This window comes from Dunckerocampus dactyliophorus, chromosome 6 (genome assembly GCF_027744805.1).
Source record: "Dunckerocampus dactyliophorus isolate RoL2022-P2 chromosome 6, RoL_Ddac_1.1, whole genome shotgun sequence".
Lineage (NCBI taxonomy): Eukaryota > Metazoa > Chordata > Actinopteri > Syngnathiformes > Syngnathidae > Dunckerocampus > Dunckerocampus dactyliophorus.
Window position 1 is genome coordinate 13,844,140 of NC_072824.1, and position 6,000 is coordinate 13,850,139.

The following is a 6,000-nucleotide window of genomic DNA, read 5'->3' on the forward strand; positions in this document are numbered from 1 at the left end:
GTGATGTAATTAGATTAGTAACTAAAAAATTATGCTCATCATTACAACTGACACCCAAGCTAGTAAAGGCCTGCCTACAATGAGAAGAATAGCCTAGGGATATTGCTTATTGTATTTCACGAATATTCAAACAATTCCCCCAAAACACACTCTGAAGCACCGCTGGTGATCCAGCTTCACGCTCAAAATAAAAGCCTGGAGCTATGTCTTACGATTAGTGAGAAGCTAGTTTCCAACATTGCAAGGACCATTAAATAGCACATTAATATTAAAGCTTACAACACAGTGACCTTATCTTTTATTTCGCCTATAAATCCAGAAAGACTTCCTATCCACTGATTGGTCAAATAATCTCCCTACTTGTCTGGCTGTCTACAACATTCTACCCTCAAGTACCTTCATATCATCTTTCTTTGGGCATGCAAGCTAATTTCACAATAAATTGTCAAATTGCTGTTTCTTGCAGTAAAGTTTAGCTACTATGCTACATTGCTGATTTGGCTTTCAGTCATCAAAACCAAACCATGGCATTTTCCATCCTATTCAGAAGATCCAAAAAAATAGTGGAACCGAAAGGTTCACACAATTCTCTTTGGTCGTCCATCAAAACAAACATTTCCATAGGAAGCTACAGAGTCAAACTGCTGCTATGATTAACGCATCATTTGGTGTTAGCTGTATAAAGTATAAAGTACAGTATAAAGTTACGTGGTTACATTTGCACAATTCAACATGTCCGAAAAGGAGTAGAAAGAAGCGGACCTCATTTAATTTTACCCCATTCTACTCCATTCTTTGTGTAAGCATACTTGGCCAATAAAGCTGATTCTGATTCTGAATGTTGGGAAAATAGGCATATACAGACTGTAGTAAAATAGCCCAAAGCAAGGTTGCATGTGGAAATTACATTCTTTTTTCTGCAGTTTTCTGCTGTTCTAATTCTCATTGTCGTGATCTTTTTAAATGTGATTTGCTTACAGTGGCGCTGGTACCATTGGGAAAAAAACACAATTAAATTCATAATAATACAATAATCAATTACTCTTCTAATTTTGGTTGGTTGGGTATATCATTATACTGTATATAATATGAATAATTTAAAAGAATTAAAGAATTTCCTTTCCTTCAGTGTAATTAGCTGTAATAGGATTGTCCAATCATTTTCTGTGCCTTTTATTCTCCTTAGAGTCGCTGGAATAGGCTGGAGCCTATCCCAGCTGACTTTGGGCGAGAGGCGGGGTACACCCTGGACTGGTCAGCAGCCGATTGCATGGCACATATAGACAAACAACCATTCACACTCACATTCATACCTATGGACAATTTAGAGTCTTCAATAAACCTAACAATCATACTTTTGGAATGTGGGAGAAAGCCGGAGAAAACCCACACACACACAGAGAGAACATGCAAACTCCACACACACATGCCCAAACAGAGATATGAACCCAGATCCAAATTCCCTGATTGTGTGGCCACATGCTAACCACTAAGCCACCGTGCGGCCTAATCCACTTTCAAATAACTTCTTTATTTCTCAATTTTCTACTTTCAGTCATTCTATTTCTCTCTATCGCCAAAGTATAGACTTAACATCTACAGTATTTATGAACACAATTTGTATGCCTTTTTTTAATTTTACAAATTCACCTATGGTGGGCACCTAATCTTAAGGACATCCCCCTTAGTAGCATCTACCTGCCCTCAGTCACCCACACACACAAGCATACAGTTCTGTACTCTACAAGGTACAATGTATACAGTATGACCTCCACAGAGGGCTCAGTGATATGCACAAACGATTACACCAATCTGTAATCCTTACTGAGATAAACATTTGGACCATCCCTCATCTCTTTAGCACTTGTTAGACTTGGTTAATGACTTCCATCCCCTTAATCAACACATGCACGCACGCAGCACATATACACAATATACACACACACCCACTCGGAGGCATATCCCCATACATGTCCAGGCGAAGTTAATGAGTAACTTCTTGCAGCACGAGCTGTCATTGTGGCGGTGGGAGATGTCAATATTAACCGACCTGTCATAGCAGCTGGATGCTAGGAGGATAACCCACAGGGAAGTGGTAACAAGCACAGGGACGCAGAGATTTTAATGCCGAGCTGTAGGACATTGACCGACAGCATCAGTTATTATTGCTGCTTCTAGTACATCTACGCCCATCAGCATGAGAGGCCTTTTAACAGCTCTTTGTGTAATTTTAGTCCACACCCAGAGGAAGAAATATACCAGTAGATATGGCCAATTCTGTAACATGATATTGTAAAGGTTTCTCAACACGTCTTAAAAATTGTAGGCATTATTTCTCAATGTCAATGCTAGACACCCTGCACAGCAGGCAGCTGAGTCAAGTGGCAATGCCCTCCATTAGTCATCATTGTCAACTGATCATCAAACATTCAGGGATTTGTGAAACTCCCACAGACACAGCATTATATGAATTATATGAGTGCTCAAGAAAGCTGACTTCAAAGCTCAGAGCTGAACTTATAGTATTTATGTCATGCTCTCAATTTCAAGTCCTATTTGACGCATCAGTGATCACAGCCATAGAAAACATATTGCAGGCAACTGTCTTCATCAGTCGTCATGTTTTGGTTGTATTTGGCCATCACATCGACATGCGCATGGATCTTCCGCGGCTCTGCCACACTGGTAGAGGTCTTTTTGCCTGCTGGTCACATTTCTCAACCAACCTTCAAAATTCAGAGGATTACAGTGGACCCTCAGTTAGCATCATTAATTCGTTCCAGAAGGTCCAACTCAAACCGAAACATACTCTACACATACATTTTTCTCATATGAAACCATGCAAATCCAATTAATCTGTTCCGGACACCCAAAAATGTTAACACAAAAAGCTTTTCTTTTTTTTAATAGTTTGACCATTACAGTTTTACATGCTGAAAACAATATGAAATGCATATAAATGATGAATGAAATTGATAAATGAACATTTCATTCATCATTTCAATCAAGACTTGATTGGTGAAAAAGACAGCAATGAGACAGCGGTGAGCAGAGATCCACACGGACACCAACTTAGTGTTTTGCTATGAGTTTCTTGAATACAGTAGGGTTTCTCACCTTCTTTAAAAATGCTGGCACTTCCAACTTTCCTTAGCTCCATTGTGGGATATTTTACAGCCATGATAAAAAAAAAAACAGAGACTTGTGGCGTAACTGTGTTTGTGAGCAAAGGACTACAGTCAACTGGTGATGACATCATAGATGGTTGAGTAGCTGGGGCTAGAGCGATGTGAAACGGGACAGTTTAGCTTTAAATAGTTTAAATAGTTATGCATTAGTTTATAGAGGATTTTCTTTTGTACTTACAAGTTTGTGAATTATTACTTTGTCGTATTAGTTTGTGTTTATATAAAAAAGACTGAGTAGCATATTGACAGTCAATTATAAATGGTAGTACTTTAGACCGTACATGTAAATATTAAGTGGAATAAATCAATTGGAATAGCAGAATATACTCCCGAATCTTTGCAATTCAGGCAGAGGAAATTCACGACATCAATGGTAGTTCTTAACATAACGTGCTGTCTTGGTTAACGTCATTAATTCGTTCCAGAAGGGCCGACTCAAACCAAAACGGACTCTAACCAAACCAAATTTTCAAATAGAAAATAATGTAAATACAATTGTCAAATTTAGCACTGAGCTTAAAATTCTCTTTCTTACATATAAAGCACTACACGGTCAGGCACCAGTATATCTTAAAGAGCTCCTAGAACCCTATAAACTCAGGAGAACACTGCGCTCCCAGAATTTACAATTACTTGCCAGTTTTAGAATTTTTAGAAGCAGAATTGGAGACAGAGCATTTAGTAATCAGGCTCCTCTGTTGTAGAACCACCTCACCCATTCAATCATTGCAAAACATCAAATAAATAAGTTATAAAAAATTTATTTTTCTCATAAAAAAATTCTGATGCAGCAGCGGCATGACACAGCAGCATCAGTCCGCCCTCCCATGCAGTCCACCACCACAGCTTCAAAAAATCCTAGGGGAAACCCTGATCATGCACTCCCCATATGCGCATTTGAAGGATGCAGACCCAAAATGGGACACAGCTATTGACTTCCGGTGTCTGTTTACATTTTGACAATGTTTTGTAATAAAGATATGTTACAAACACAGTTGCACTCACGCAGTGTATCAATAATACGACGAAGGTGTGCGCCATATTGTACACTAAACGGGAAATGCATGCGACGAGAATAAAAAAATTTAGGACATGTGCTAACCTAGGTTCCAACAATAGTGGTGTTGTTCTATAAAAACCATGTATGTTGGAACCATAGAAACAACACTCTCTCTTGCTGTCTTTTTAAAATTCCAGTTTCCATTTCCTCCAATGTTGTAAATGGCAGGACAACAAATATCCTTTGTAATTCAAATGAAATTTCAAAACTGAAATACAATTAGCGATCTAAGCTATCGAACAGATGCAGCAACATATAGAGCAACAGATTTGCATGGATCCTCTGCCTTCACACATCTCACTATAGGCAGATTCTTGAGGGTTCAAGCATAACGGCCCCATTGGCCTATGCTACACATGCCCAGTACGCCGTTTCAATGACAAAGACAATACAGACGATGCCAAATCCAGGACAGAGAGCTGTCAAGAACTGGAAGTCCTACAATACTTAGTATTAAAAGGAATACAAAAAGGCGAAACTGCCTTCTGGTAGAGCAAAGTTTCCACCGATTAGTTGGCTTGTGGTGTGTAAAGTAGGGGTCATCACTTCTCAATGTCACTCACCACTAATAATGGTTTGTGAGTCTTCTTTTCTAAGGCAGTGCATGCAACTGTGTCATTTATTGTTTAGATTCATCGTAGCCTGAGGTGACACTGTACTCTTACGTTTCAAGTGCAGGGAAACTTGAGTCCTCCCAAAAACCTGTGGCTCCACCTGATATCCAAGCTGTCCCCCCAGGCACGGTGTGAGGGTGAACTCAGAGTAGCAGGAAGTCTTTCATGTGTGGGGAAAAAATAAAGTGGGAATTGTAAGGGGGTTAGGTCATACCTGTATTGGACTCAAAGAGACAGGGAGGGATAAGTGTAATACCAGCAGAAGGAAAGGGAAAATGGAAATAGAAAGGAATCTTTTAGTGAAGAAGGTGTGAAAATCATGGTCTAAGCTTTTCGGTCTTTTTTTGGAAGGACAGTGGATGTGTGGAAAGTGAGGCTACTGAAGTGTGCGGGGGAAATAAGAAAATATGACTGACAATTTCATGGGCATTGTGCGAACCGAGAGAGAAATAGAAAATAAAAGGCTCACTGCACACTAGGGCATGACTCGGCGAGACGCTGATTGTCCTTGTTTGTTTTGCTTGCTTTTTGTATTTGTGTGCTTCATCTCCTAACTCCTACTGGGGAGAGGGCATGCCTCGAGCTAAAAAGCCGACAGCTAATCTGGACCTCCGCCTTGTCTCATGCTGGCCAGCTCCTCAGGAGTCCGCTATGACGAGGGGGCCTAGAGGCTGTGTCCCTGGGACCTGCGGTGCAGACTTCTGAGATTGCTTTCTGAAGCTCTTCCCAGTGCACCTGTGATCACATACAATTATCCAGCACCACACTGTGGGGGTGGAGGCACTGAAAACACAATACACTCACATTATGAAACCATTTTAAACTGTACAGGCAATGTTCTTTGTTAAGTTAACCACATTTAAAATGAAAGGTAAAAACATTAAAACATTACATAGACCGTTTGGGAGGGAGGCAAGAAACCCATGGAAACACTGCAGGAAGAGGTGCAGAGTCTGGAAGATCTAGAAAGCTTTCTGTGCGGGTTATCGTGTGTAGCTGCTCTATAGGAGTCCAGAATTCAATACAAAGGCCCAAAAATCAGTATAATATGTCCCCTTTAATGACAAATAACGGGAAGTAGAAAGGCAGGATTACCATTCAGAAGGCAAGACACTTCATTGATTTAACAGTCTTAACA